This window comes from Anabrus simplex, chromosome 1 (assembly GCF_040414725.1).
Source record: "Anabrus simplex isolate iqAnaSimp1 chromosome 1, ASM4041472v1, whole genome shotgun sequence".
NCBI classification, from domain to species: domain Eukaryota; kingdom Metazoa; phylum Arthropoda; class Insecta; order Orthoptera; family Tettigoniidae; genus Anabrus; species Anabrus simplex.
The window spans coordinates 1,405,815,945-1,405,831,642 of NC_090265.1; the positions used below are offsets into that span (position 1 = coordinate 1,405,815,945).

General features: G+C 38.6%; 1 protein-coding gene and 1 pseudogene across 2 annotated transcripts in view; both read left to right on the forward strand.

The window, feature by feature from the left end:
• LOC136878996 (centrosomal protein of 78 kDa) overlaps nt 1-15,698 on the forward strand; it is a 411,354-nt gene that overhangs the window by 84,586 nt on the left and 311,070 nt on the right. The gene's annotated exons all lie outside the window — the stretch shown is intronic.
• Nucleotides 1,503-14,462, forward strand: LOC136858847 (uncharacterized; annotated as a pseudogene).

Consider the following 15,698-nt stretch of genomic DNA (forward strand, 5'->3'; position numbering starts at 1 on the left):
ATGGCATCCACGTACTGATCACTTTCAGGCTAAAATTACAAACATTGCTAGTATTTAAAGTCAAACTCCTACAAAGCAAAAGGTACTTTCATCAACAGCATCATCATTTGATCCCTTAGAATTGCTTAGCCTTCCCAGCAACGGTGGCAACACCAGCTAGGATAGGATGAACCACTACCACCACTCAGAATTCATTGATTAAATTTGACTAAATCACTTTTTACCTTATCCAGTATCAAGATCAATCATAGGGTACTATGTAGCAATGCTTCACACCTTCAGCTTCACGTTGTGTGTTTTTTTTACAGTTGCGAGAATGCTTTTGGAGCATGCATTTATCTTCATTCAAGAGACAGCAGAGGCAGGATAGTGTATATTTTGACGTGTTCAAAAACACTATTATCACCAGTTAAATGCACAACTCCAGCTCTCTTGGAACTACATAGAGCCGTTCGTTTAGCAACAGGATTATTGCTGAGACTTAACTTCAATCATGTATTTCTGAGGACAGACTCATTGCTTGTTTCATCATGGATTGCAGGATCTTCAGCTGAATAGAAGGTCTTCATAGGGAAGAGAATCGCCATTATTCAAGGTAACACAACCATTGAAGACTGGTGACATGTCCCATCATCTTCGAATCCTGCTGATTTGATTTCTGGAGGCAGTAGTGCAGAAGAACTGGCAGCTTGTGGAAAGGTCCATCATGGTTATGGGCAGGGGTGGTAGAGTAACATCCACGGTATCCCCTGCCTGTCATAAGAGGAGACTAAAAGGGGCCTCAGGGGCTCTCAACTTGGGAGCTGGGTTGGCGACCTCAGGGCCCTCAGCTGAGTCCTAGCATTGCTTCCACGTACTTGTCAGGCCTCCTCACTTTCATCTATCCTATCCAACCTCCCTTGGTCAATTAGAGTACTCGAGGCCTAGGGAGGCTTTCATTTTCACGCTCTTCATGGCCCTTGTCTTTTTTGGCTGATCCCTTCATTTTTCAAAGTGTCGGATCCCTTCCATTTTTTTCCCCTCTGATTAGGCTGATGACACATGGAGCGGTTTTTGCAGAGTCTGCCGCTGGGTCGGCGGTGCATGTTTCTGTTGCATCATATTGGATGAAACAGACACAGCGGTGCTCACCTACAGGTGGAAGATTTGCCGACTCAGCCTGTTGTTTGCTGGCGGTGCAGCGAGCATTTTGAAGATTTCGTGCACGCTCTAGCGCTATAGATTGAATACATTCAGCTGAATTTATGCAGTGATTGCATCATTGGTAAGTATTTCTGTATTATATTTCATGAAGTTTCTTTGGAATTCAATAATATACAGTACGTGTAAAAGGACATAAATATAGAGTAAGTTGACTTGGAATAAGAACAATACATTATTTTTATATTATGTTATTGAATTATTTAACTTTGCTCGCATACAATGCCAAAGGCGTACTAATATATATATATATATATATACAAATATTCTTCTACGTTATTCCATCTCTTCCTGACAGAATCATGGATATTAGGAGGACTAACATAGAAAAATTAATCAGCGAGGTCCATGCCCGGCCAGCAATATGGGATATGACTCAGTGATTACATGGCCAGAACACAACGGAAAATCTCTTGGGAAGAGATTATGAATCAGTTTGTGGGACATGACACGCCTGTAGAATAAAAGACGACTTTAGGTAAATTTGTGGCTTATGAACAAGATTCTGTTCGATTTAACTTAATGGTCTCATGCTGCCATTCTGAAAAATACTGAGTAAACTTATCTCTTAACATTTACAGCTTTCGGATTTCCTCTGCTTACTCTGTCAAACATTAATTCTGCATGTTACATTGTGGGAAAGTGTCCTCACGTTTTCCATCTCTTTGTCTTACAAAATTATGTAGCACAAGCAGCCTTAATTATAACTTCAGCAAAATCAGTATCTACATTCAGTGGTCTGTGAAATATTCTCCACTTATTCGCTAAAATACCAAAGGAACATCCTATATAGCATGTGGCTCTAGACAGTCTATAATTGAATATTTTCTTGGTATCAGTTAGATGCCTGCCACCATACGGTCTAAGTAAGTTTGTTGATGATGGGAAAGCCTCATCACCAACTATCACATTACGGAGTCCGGCTCCATGGCTAAATGTTTAGCGTGCTGGCCTTTGGCCACAGGGGTCCCGGGTTCGATTCCCAGTAGGGTTGGGAATTTTGACCACCATTGGTTAATTTCTCTGGCACGGGGGCTGGGTGTATGTGTTATCTTCATCATCATTTCATCCTCATCATGACTCGCAGGTCGCCTACGGGAGTCAAATTAAAAGACCTGCATCTGGCGAGCCGAACATGTCCTCGGACACTCCCAGCACTAAAAGCCATACACCATTTCCATTTCCATCACATTACGGATAATGTGAAGATGAATCTGCAATTGGCGTTGGCAGAGGAATTCCTAACGAACTATTCCAACAGCTTTTCAAAGAGTTTTGGGTTTTTTAATATTCCAGAATCACCTGACTTCCTATATGATCCTGCGTCAAGTATGTAAATACATACCTGCTAACTTTTACGGTTTATCCATAAAATTTATGGAAATTGCAGCATTTTATAGTTTTACGGGTGGACGGTGTCATTTTACGACTTCATGGACAAAAATTTGAAACAACATTCAATAATCACTCCACTTCCGTATAATTGATTGTTTGCATGGGTCAAAGGGAAGACCACGATAGTTGATAACTCATTCTTTGATATGATTGGAATATTTAACCATGTGATGTTTGTTATTAATAATCTTGACCATAGTGGCCGGTATTGGATCTGTATTGACTTAATAACAGCAAATATGTTGGTAGATGGTCCGCCTAGTCAATATTATTTATTATTTACCTTTCACCTTAACATCTAGTACATGTTTCAAGAATATTTATGCATTCTCTTCCTCAGCTAGTGGATTAAAATTCAGTATACAATAAGACCTGATAAAATAGAGGGGGCCCCCGTTAAAATTCAAAACTAAGACCATTACAATGTAACATTTAAAAAATTTGGATGGTAAAAAACATGGAATTAATATCCCATCTTGTCATGTACAATAAAAACACAATATAGTAATGTCTGATTAAAGATTGAGTACAGCGTCTTATGGTGATATGAATTCACAGTATCCTTGATCTTGCTTGCTATCTTGCGAAGTTCAAATAAAGTTGAGTTAAGAATAAATGAAATTGCATTAAAACTTGAAGTCCTGCCGATATCCTCCGTTAATAGGTGTTAAAATAATGTCTCTATGAATTAAAATATTGAACACAGCGTCGTACATTGATGTGAGTTTACAGTGTCCTTGGAGTTGTAATACTATCTTGTGAAGTTCAATTAGATTTGTATAAGAATAAATGAAGTTGCATTAAAACTAGAAGTCCTGCCATTATCTTCGGTTAATGGGTGTATTATGCAGCCAGGTTGAAATAAAGTTAAAATGGTCTGTAAAAAGGAAAGGAATAGAAATTAACAAAAAGGCTCCGACCTGAACAAAATGAGAATACAACGGGCCAAAAATATTAAACCTTACCAGTGTGTTGATGTAAATATTACGCGTGGCGTGCATATGTTGAAGAGATGTGAAAGCAACTGGTGTTGTACGGCAACTGGTTGTGGAATTACTTTGGGATGCACGGTGGATGGAAAGAGGGGTGGAAGGTACCGCCCCTGATACTATAATCATACTTCCCCCCTTATGCGCATGATCTCATTCTCTTTTTCCCTCTTTCTAGGGTATAGGGTCACCAATTTAAACAACTGATTGTCTTCTGCCATGTATTCATTTAGGCTATTTTCACTATCAAATTTTTGCAACTTGTATATTTCTAATTTTTCAAGAGCATTCATTTGTTTACCCTTGTTTAAAGAATGTAATAAAGCCATGTCTCGTTCAGTATTGGTGAATTGATGGTCCATAAGGTTTGTTGATGACGCGTTCGCTATCATTAACGAACAAGAACTCAAGCCAAACGAGCTGTTAGACCAATTAAACAACCTAGATAAACACATAACGTTTACAATCGAGTCTGAAGATAATAAAAGTTTAAACTATCTAGATGTAACAGTAACTAGAGACAATCAAAACTTGATTTACCAAATATTTAGAAAACCTACACACACAGATGTGGTTATCAGGAAAGACTCGAACCACCCAGGAGAACACAAGAAAGCGGCATTTTACAGCTTCATCAATAGAGCAGTAACAATACCATTAAATAGAAATGATTTTAATAAAGAGATTAACATTATCCATGATATCGCCAGAAGGAACGGGTACCCCAAGAGCTATGTCAATAGGATAAAGAGTAAGGTTGTGAACAGACCTAACACTCTACTTGTAAATAAGAAAGAAGAAAAAAAGAAATTCGCTACATTCACTTATATTAATAAACAATCATATGGTTTGGCTAAACTCTTCAGGAAACACAATATACATGTATCCTTTAGGACAGATAACAATAATAGTAATTTATTGTTCAATTCGAATAGCGTAAACACCAACAGTAGGTTCAGTAATTCAGGAGTATACAAACTGTCTTGCCAAGATTGCGGAAAAAAATATGTCGGACAGTCGGGTAGAAGTGTGTTGGTACGGTATAAAGAGCATGTCAATGCATGAAGACATTCTAGATACTCTGCAATGTGTGAACACATGCACGAAAGCAGCCATCATTTCACCAATATTGAACGAGACATGGCTTTATTACATTCATTAAACAAGGGTAAACAAATGAATGCCCTTGAAAAATTAGAAATATACAAGGTGAAAAAATTTGATAGTGAAAATAGCCTAAATGAATACATGGCAGAAGACAATCAGTTGTTTAAATTGGTGACCCTATACCCTAGAAAGAGGGCAAAAGAGAAGGAGATCATGCGCTGAGCCTTTTAGACAGTATTCACCATAGTGGAGTAAGGCTGGCAACGGGTGCTTTCCGTACTAGCCCCATTCCCAGCCTGCTCGCTGAAGCGGGAGTTCCACCTTTACGGATAAGGAGGCAGCAGTTACTCCTAACGTACGCTGCCAAAATTCGTGAAATGCCGCTACATCCAAGCTATCAATGCATCTATCGCACCCAATACCACCAGCGGTGCCAAGACCGGCCGAATGCCACACGGCCGGTTGGGTTTCGGATTGATAGCTTGTGTCATGATTTGAATATTGATATCGGTGGTTGTCTTGAACGAACTCATAGTGAGGTACCTCCGTGGTTGGTTCCGCGACCGGATATACGTCTAGATCTGCTCCGTGGACCCAAGGTGAACACGGATTCCTCCGTTTATCGGAGGTATTTCCAGGACTTTGTTCACCAATATCCGGCCGCGAGACTTATCTTCACGGATGGTTCTAAAATCGGAGATAATGTTGGTTGCTCTTTTGTCATTGATGATATGAGTACGAAGATCTCGCTCCCTAAAGTATGTAGCGTGTATACTGCAGAGCTTTACGCCATCTTAGAGGCTCTGCAGTTTGCACTGCGTGACGAAAGAAGCCACTTTCTGTTGTGTACCGATTCGTTAAGCTCTCTGCAGTCTATTGAAACCTGTTTCTCGCAACACCCACTGGTGCAGCAGATACATGACCTTCTAGCCAGGTTAAGCGATGCTAGCACCAGAATTACTTTCGCGTGGCTCCCAAGCCACGTTGGGATTGCGTGAAACGAACTTGCGGATGAAGCAGCAAAGGAAGCTGCACTTTTACCTCCAAGACCCGTCAATGTACCTGCTAAGGATATTTGTTCTCAGCTACGTCGAACCATCTTGGCGTTCTGGGAATCGGATTGGCTAGATATCCGAACTCCCAAAAAGCTGAGAGCAATTAAGAAAACAAGTACCGTGTGGCGGTCCTCATTCCGACCTTCACGGAGAGAGGCCATAGTACTGTGCAGGCTGAGGATAGGTCATTTACGATCCACGCACTCTTATCTCCTAAAGAGGGAAGACCCCCCCAGTGTGTTCTTGTGGTGCCGAATTCACCGTGGCCCACATCCTCACAGAGTGCGCCTATCTCTCTGGCCTAAGACGGAACCTCGGCCTGCAGGAAACACTCGAACGCATACTAGCCGATGATGCGACTACTGCTGATCTCGTCATCCGCTTTATGTGCGACAGTGGACTTATCAAGGGTATGTAAATTACAAGTGTACTGTTACTCAGGGAGCGTACGTTCCCTTTCGATACGTTAGTAATCCTTTCGGCCTAGTTTTATAATTATTTTTTGTTTTATTTTGTACTGTGTTTCCAAATTCCTTTGTTGAATAAATAATTTTGTTTTATATTTTAAATTTCTTTTCCACTTATTTGTTCAGAGAGGATGATTATGTCGTTGTACTTCCTCTTAAAACAAAAATCACCACCACCACTAATTCCACAACCAGTTGCCGTACAACACCAGTTGCTTTCACATCTCTTCAACATATGCACGCCACACGTAATATTTACATCAACACACTGGTAAGGTTTAATATTTTTGGCCCGTTGTATTCTCATTTTGTTCAGGTCGGAGCCTTTTTGTTAATTTCTATTCCTTTCCTTTTTACAGACCATTTTAATTTTATTTCAACCTGTGGCTGCATAATACACCCATTAACCGAAGATAATGGCAGGACTTCTAGTTTTAATGCAACTTCATTTATTCTTATACAAATCCAATTGAACTTCGCAAGATAGTATTACAACTCCAAGGACACTGTAAACTCACATCAATGTACGCTGCTGTGTTCAATATTTTAATTCATATAGACATTATTTTAACACCTATTAATGGTGGATATCGGCAGGACTTCAAGTTTTAATGCAATTTCATTTATTCTTAACTCAACCTTATTTGAACTTCGCAAGATAGCAAGCAAGATCAAGGATACTGTGAATTCATATCACCATAAGATGCTGTATTCAATATTTAATCAGACATTACTATATTGTGTTTTTAATTGTACATGACAAGATGGGATTTTAATTCCATGTTTTTTACCATCCACATTTTTTAAATGTTACATTGTAATGGTCTTAGTTTTGAATTTTAACAGGGGCCCCCCCTCTATTTTATCAGGTCTTATTGTATACTGAATTTTAATCCACTAGCTGAGGAAGAGAATGCATAAATATTCTTGAAACATGTACTAGATGTTAAGGTGAAAGGTAAATAATAAATAATATTGACTAGGCGGACCATCTACCAACATATTTGATGTGATGTTTGTGACGTTATTGGAATTTAATTTAAAGCCAGGATAACAGCTCTTCCGTGTGAATCTTAGGTGTCAACAGGCTCTGCTTCGCAAATTCTTTGTTCCGCTCCGTTCGCTTGTTGTGATTGAACCTATAACCACGTGAGTGTTCGTTGTTTACGAAGTTGGCGTTCCTTGATTGTTTTGGCCTTTTAAGGTTATGACATATTTTAATGAAGTGTTTGAGTTTTTGAATTATAACTTCGTGCTTCGGAGTTTCCTGTATTCGTTGGGCTAATTATATTCGTTCCAGTGACTGGGTATACCGCTATTAGCGAGTCCATTAAATTATAAAGAAGAATAAGAATTACATTCGTTCCATGTGTGTGTTTTTTACCATGTGCGTATTCTTTATTCACGAAGTTGGCATCATGTTCATTTAATGGTTTTAGACTTCGTGTGCTTTGACATGTTTTAATGAAGTGTTCCATGTGTGTGTTTTTTACCATGTGCGTATTCTTTATTCACGAAGTTGGCATCATGTTCATTTAATGGTTTTAGACTTTGTGTGCTTTGACATGTTTTAATGAAGTGTTTGACTGCCTTGAGTGTTTGTTATAATTTTGTGTGTCGTTCAGTGATCCAGGTTCCTTCTGATGTTTCAGTGGATATCAAGACATTTGTTCTCGGACATTTTCATACGCTGTATTCCTATTGTAGATTATCATGAATAACTCCAACAAGAAACAGTACTTGATTCAAAATCAAAGAAGTGATGAGTTAGTTATTGGCATTCAGACTTCGAACGTAGTGAATGATCTCCAGGATACAGATAAATCCCTTTTCTTTTCATCAGTGAGAAACTACTTGTGTACTGCCTGTGACTCCATTACAGTCTAATATATAGTCTCGAAGCTCTAAAAAGTGGAAGGTTCATCCATTTGACAGCTGGAGCAACACTAGCACCTCTAGCGGCGAGGTAGAGGCAACTTGCTAGCGAACAGGGAACATATTACCACTAGTCTAAAATGGTCATGACTTCTGAACCATTCATGCAAATAATGTCCTGACAAGATTATTGTAATCCTTATGAAATAGTGGAGGAGGTCAAACAATTTATTTTGTTGAGGGGTTTGAGGATAATATTGAAATATTTATTTAATTTTAAGGAGTTATTTTTTTACCGCGAATTATAACATAAATTGCTTCTAGAGGGCAACTGGTTGGATATAGGTATATACCATTGCAGACTTTTTTTTTTTTTTGTGTAGAGGTTTCTATGCTCTGCAATTCGTACGGTTACACTTACGGTCTATCGTTGATGGTTCAGGCAGCGTAAGCCAAGAAAGCAAGTGACCAATCGACCATTTTGTCCCTTCGTATTTACTGTATATCAGATCAGGGGTACTGTATTATTTCACGAGCTTCAAAATATATTCAGAAATATATGTTATTAGCACATAATAATGTTAATGTTATTGGTTTTACGTCCCACTAACTACAGTGAGTCAAAATGAAACCCATACACTAAAGGAAAGCTTGTTTATTTAGATTCAACACAAAAATATAACTTACTTTATTTTGGTCTTGGTTCTAGTTTAACAAATACACATTTCTCTGCTAAGGTACAAAGTAAATGATCCTATTTCTTATACTTACAAAGAAAATTAATACATTGTTCTTAAACATGCATCAAACAGGTCAAAGTAAAACTCATACACCTTCAAGTAGTTCCTGAGCAATCTCTAATAACACAATGTTTTTAGCAGTCAATACTTCGTAGGATACCCTTTAGCACTTTTCATAGATCTTAAACGTTTAGGCATAGATTGTACCAACTTTTTGCAATAAGATGGAACTATTTTCTTCCATTCTTCTCATAAAGCCATTTTCAGATCATCTTTGTTCGAAATAGGGTGTTTTCTTATCACTACTTCCAAATAATGCCACAGACTTTCTATCACACTTAAGTCTGGTGACTGTGAAGGTGTCGCGAGTACTTTTGGGCAGTTATACAGCAGGCATATCCGTACTTTATGAGCTTTGTGCTTCGGGTCATTATCTTTGTAATACTTAAATCGATGATATAGATATTGATTCCCATAGGGAATCTGAAATATTTGTCCTGAATGAGCAAATTTATAATACCAATATAAATGGTCCGTTATTGGACATTATAAATTTTCCAGCTAGCTCATTCTTGGTTGCCAGCGTTTCGCCCTCGTGTGCTAGGGTGGGCTCATCAGTTGGTACCTAGCACACCTACCAATACGCTGGCTAGTGCATACCGTGGAGGCCACTGCGTAGGCTAACCGGAGCCACCGGCAGTGCCAATGCACTAAGAGACTTTGTCTCATCACTAAAAATTGATGCCTGCTTGGCCATCAGATGATATAGATATTGATTCCCATAGGGAATCTGAAATATTTGTCCTGAATGAGCAAATTTATAATACCAATATAAATGGTCCGTTATTGGACATTATAAATTTTCCAGCTAGCTCATTCTTGGTTGCCAGCGTTTCGCCCTCGTGTGCTAGGGTGGGCTCATCAGTTGGTACCTAGCACACCTACCAATACGCTGGCTAGTGCATACCGTGGAGGCCACTGCGTAGGCTAACTGGAGCCACCGGCAGTGCCAATGCACTAAGAGACTTTGTCTCATCACTAAAAATTGATGCCTGCTTGGCCATCAGATGATATAGATGTTGATTCCCATAGGGAATCTGAAATATTTGTCCTGAATGAGCAAATTTATAATACCAATATAAATGGTCCGTTATTGGACATTATAAATTTTCCAGCTAGCTCATTCTTGGTTGCCAGCGTTTCGCCCTCGTGTGCTAGGGTGAAACGCTGGCAACCAAGAATGAGCTAGCTGGAAAATTTATAATGTCCAATAACGGACCATTTATATTGGTATTATACATAAATCGATCAAGTATTCCAAGCTTTTGAGCACTAGGTCGTAAATGTTCTTTCAGTATATTTAGATACACATGTTGATCCAGGGTCCCATCAATAAGTCAACTCTCGTGGTCCGTTTTACACTACCTCCACCATGATTGACACTTGGACTTATTGGTTTCTTCCAGGCATTAACCTTTTCGTCTGATCCGAAGAGATTGTATTTGCTTTCATCTGCAAAAATAACGGTCTTCCAGAAGTCAGTCTTTTTCTATATACTCCTTAATGAAGCTCAACTTTTTCTTCGTATTAATCTTGCTAACAAATGCTTTTATTCTACCTATTCGTCCATGCCTGTTACTTTTCCTTAGGATAAGTTGAATAGTTTCTGGGTGTGCTCTCTTGTTGGTATGTTCCTCAGCCATCACAACCACTTTCGGAGCACTAATCGCTGCATTTTTCTTCACTTGTCTCACTACCCAACGTTCCTCCCTGAGGTTGAAAATTTTTCTCTCACTCACTTTGTGTTTGTTTTCAATGTTTATATTGATTTATAACGCACTGTACAGTTGCATGACTTCTGTTTACAAGTTTACCAATTTCTCAAAGTGATTTTCCTCTCTTATGGTGAAAAAATCATCAGTTCTTTTTTCGTTCGAAGATTGTCCTCTTGGATGCCCCATGATAGCATCTGTACTTCACAACTCTCCACAACAAACTGAATGTCGTGTTGAAACACAAACATACAGCATTTGTACTGCCCTCTTAATATGCCCATGCAAAACTCTGAGTTTCATTTTGACGTGCCCCAGCAACATATAGACAAATAACGTGTTATATCTTGCTAAGTTAAGGGATACGCTAACTAGCCCCCTTGTGACTTAATAATTCAAGACATACCTTTATTGTTCCACACACAAAATGTGAATATAAATTATTGCCCACATTTCTATTCATAAATACATACTAGTTACAGTGGTGTATAAGTTTCACTTTAGCTCACTGTACGTATTTGAGCATCTTCACCACCTGACGTTGGGCTAAGAAGGCCAGCGCTCTAGCACCTGAGTTGCTACTCAGCCCGGCTATTAGCACATAACAATAATTATAGTGGTTCACTACGTGAAGTGTTCGTGTTGTCAGTATCTAAAGTAGAACCACTGTACTGATTAAAATGCAGTCAACATATTATGGAAATGCGTGTGGTGCTATAATGGTTCACTACGTGAAGTGTTCGTGTTGTCAGTATCTAAAGTAGAACCACTGTACTGATTAAAATGCAGTCAACATATTATGGAAATGCGTGTGGTGCTATAAATTGTCGGCACGCAAAAGAACTCCCGCAGGACAAAATTACGGCACCTCGAGTCTCAGAAAACATTAAATGTTGTTAGTGAGACGTAACACAAATATTATTATTTTGCATATTATAAAGACAATCACGACAACAACCGTTATAGCCAGTTACTTTACTACTGTGATGGCATAACAATACTTCCTTGTCAGCAATGCTTGGCTGTTGATACACTTTGTAATAAACTCTTGAATATCTCCATTATTACAGCTCATATAGTAAAAAGGTGTCAGATATAAATGACTGAATGAAAATTATATTCTCAGGACATTATTTGCATGAATTGTTCAGAAGTTATGACCATTTTAGACTATAGTAGTAGTACGTGAACGTACAGCATTTCCTCTACCTCACCGCTTGGAGCGCTGTAGTCTCCCCAGATAAAAAATATCAGAGCTTTGCGACTGTGACTACATCATGAACAAGTTTCCACTCAAGGATGCATTAAAGCATGCTCTAGTTGCTAGGTTAGGCAAAATTGAAGATGCACAGTTTTCTTCCATTTGTTTTTTTCCTGGAAAATTTTCGTACCATGTTATGAGGGAAAGAGAATGAAACTACAGATGAGTTGGTGAATTAGCTTCAGAGGCAGTTCATAGTTCTTCAGGTAGATGACACTGTGGTTGCAAATCAAGATGCTGCAAGTGATTCCAGTTGGGCACAAATATCAAGAATTCGTGAAGGCGATGGACTTCTCAAGTATAACCAAATTTCCATAGTAATGCTCTATTCTCACCGTACCTCATAGCAATCCAGAATGTGAACGTGTTTTCAACCTTGTGAAGAAAAATAGAAGAGTTCAGATCATCCATGTCCAATGAATCTATGGAGTCTATTTCTATTTTGAAGACCAGGAGTTCTGGTACCTGTTGTGACAAAACATTTTCCCAAGACTTTTTTGCAGAAAGCTAAAATGTCCATAACTATGACTTTAAAGTCAAACTAGCGTGTGATTTGCAGTTTGTTTTATATTATTTCTTGCCTGTGTTACGTTAAGTTTTATTGTATAAAACCTTTTTTCAGTTATTGCATATCTGTTTAATTTATCAAGGAAGTCCTGTTATGAATGCTTCAAACTAATATTCACCATACCTGCTGTTGTTTAACATGGGTTTCTTCTTGATTGTTATGTTCATCTACAAATTATTGGCTCATGAAGTAAGTATATATGATTTAATTGAAGTATCCTATTTAAAGTATGAATTATTGTATTTTGTAGCTCAGAAGTATGATTATTTTCGTCAAGCCAGGATTTTATAGATGTTGATTCCCATAGGGAATCTGAAATATTTGTCCTGAACGAGCAAATTTATAATACCAATATAAATGGTCCGTTATTGGACATTATAAATTTTCCAGCTAGCTCATTCTTGGTTGCCAGCGTTTCGCCCTCGTGTGCTAGGGTGGGCTCATCAGTTGGTACCTAACACACCTACCAATACGCTGGCTAGTGCATACCGTGGAGGCGAGGTACCAACTGATGAGCCCACCCTAGCACACGAGGGCGAAACGCTGGCAACCAAGAATGAGCTAGCTGGAAAATTTATAATGTCCAATAACGGACCATTTATATTGGTATTATAAATTTGCTCGTTCAGGACAAATATTTCAGATTCCCTATGGGAATCAACATCTATATCATCTGATGGCCAAGCAGGCATCAATTTTTAGTGATGAGACAAAGTCTCTTAGTGCATTGGCACTGCCGGTGGCTCCAGTTAGCCTACGCAGTGGCCTCCACGGTATGCACTAGCCAGCGTATTGGTAGGTGTGCTAGGTACCAACTGATGAGCCCACCCTAGCACACGAGGGCGAAACGCTGGCAACCAAGAATGAGCTAGCTGGAAAATTTATAATGTCCAATAACGGACCATTTATATTGGTATTATAAGCCAGGATTTGTCGAGAATCGTTAGATTTTTGTCGCGCATGAGTTTTACTGATAGCCCTTTTCAAAAGTTGGCAGGTATGTAAATAAATAATTAGCATCACACATGGCAAATAACACGATTGAGAAGTAGTTCTTATAGTACATAGAACCACTATTTGCAGGTTGTACAATTCTCACCTGCTTTCCATCAACTGCACATATACAGTGAGGAAAGTTAGCATACTTTTCAAATCCCTCACCTATTTCCAGCCAATTTTCTGTAAAGAGCGTAGGTAATGCATGATTAGCTACACATGTCCATATTGCTTCACAAACTTCTCCGACAGTGGTCCCTGCTGTTGATCTTCCCACTTGGAATGTGTAGTGCAAGTCCATCAGGGAGCATCTCGTTGCCAGATATCTGAAAGTATTCAAAACATACCAGTTATTAATATATGGATTTCTTCTGAATAATTCTGTTTAAAGTGACATTATTATTTTATTTCTTTTAGGTGAAATACTATATAATAAGTGGAAAAACATGTGAGACAGATATACCAGAGAAATGGAAGCAAGAAGAGGGAAATCTGGTAGTGCAGCTGGGAAGAAAACGTCATACATGTATGCGGAAAAACTGTCTTTTTTACAGGGTACGGTATCACCACGCAAAACTACCAGTTTCCTACATCTGGAAGTAGGAGATAGCAATTCTCGACCTTCCATTGAAGTTGAAACTTCTATTGAAACAGTTCCTTCACAAAGTCCGCAATTAGGGAAAAAGAGGAAACTAAATCCAGTGGAGGCCAAGATTTTCCAAGTTCTGGAGAAAAATTGAGAAAGCAGGTAGAAAATGTAAAAGGCTGAAGATGATGATATTCGTCACTTCTTACTATCACTCCTTCCCACTCTGAAAGTTTTACTTTAAACATGAAAGCCACAGTGGACATAATGCAATGCATTATGAAATATGCATATGAAATGCCTCATGACCTTCCTCAAAATCAACAGCGGTAGCAATATCTTTCAGTGAACACGCAAACAAATCAAATGCAGCACCCACAGCAGGAAATAGTCGCACAGAATGTTCTGGTTCAATCACCACCACCACCACCACCACCACAACAACAGCTAATTTTTCATCAATATCAACAGTTTTATTATTTGGATTCGTCTATTCCTACACAACAGAAGAAACAACAATACGAAAATAGTAGTCAATCATCCCTTGAAATACAGTCCCCATGTTGTTCATACACAACAGTAGCAGCTCCATCTCCGGCAAATTCCATTTGTACGTATGTGTCAAGTTTCAGTCCAGAAGGAGAAGACTCAGGTATCAGTCTCTTTTAAATGCTGCAGTTCTTTAATTTTTTCATGTGAAATGATTGTGCTTGATTTCTAAACAATTGAACATATGTATGTATTCTAATAATAATATTTTATACTTACCTGAGAAGTATCACCAGTTTTTCTTCAGGTGGAATGATGCTTCTCATAGGATTGTCTTGCTTTCTCAACTTTTCATTTAAGATATTCAACAGTACATCAAAATATTCACTGGACATAAGAACGAAATTGTAAAATTTGTCTTCATCTTGCCAAGCTTGATTAAATAAAGTGTAAAGTAGACCTTTTGAAATTCTATGTGCCACTATTCGATGAATCCGTATTCTGCGATGTTTCCTTTTCCGCTGCCACCGTAAGTAAATTAGTGACAAAAGTATTGTACGTTCCTTACGAAGATCCATCTCTGCTATGCTAGCTTCCTCATTTAACGTTGTGCTTGGTCATGTGTTTTGTCACAGTCACAGGCGGCGGCCGACACAGCAAAAACCGCTCTGTGTGTCGTCAGCCTTAGTGTTACATAGAGGATGGTTGCTTAGTTGTACTTCCTCTTAAAACATTGAACACCACCACCATCATGGTTAGCAGGAGAAACATCAATGTGGTCAAATCTTAAGGTGAAAATACCACAAGAAGCCATTGCAGAAAGAGGAATAGTTACTCTTCTGTTAATCAACCCTTCTCATAACAAGGTTGAATGATGACTGGATGTTGAAATACTCAACACTGTCAAGACTGCTTACATAAAATGATTTATTAGAAACTGTAGAACTTCAAAACATTCAAGTAGCTCATCACCACCTGCATTGAAGTTGCACAGAATTCATGTTACATTCATGACATACAGGCATTAGAGAAACGTGAGTCTTTAAGAGGGAGCCTGTACAAGGGTACAGTACCCTTCATTGATAGATTTGGACTCATTAGAGTGGGTGGAAGACTGGAACATGCAGACTTGCCCTGTGATGCTATTCATAAACTAATTTGGCCTCACAGACATCATTTTTCAAAACTCTTTTTTGTA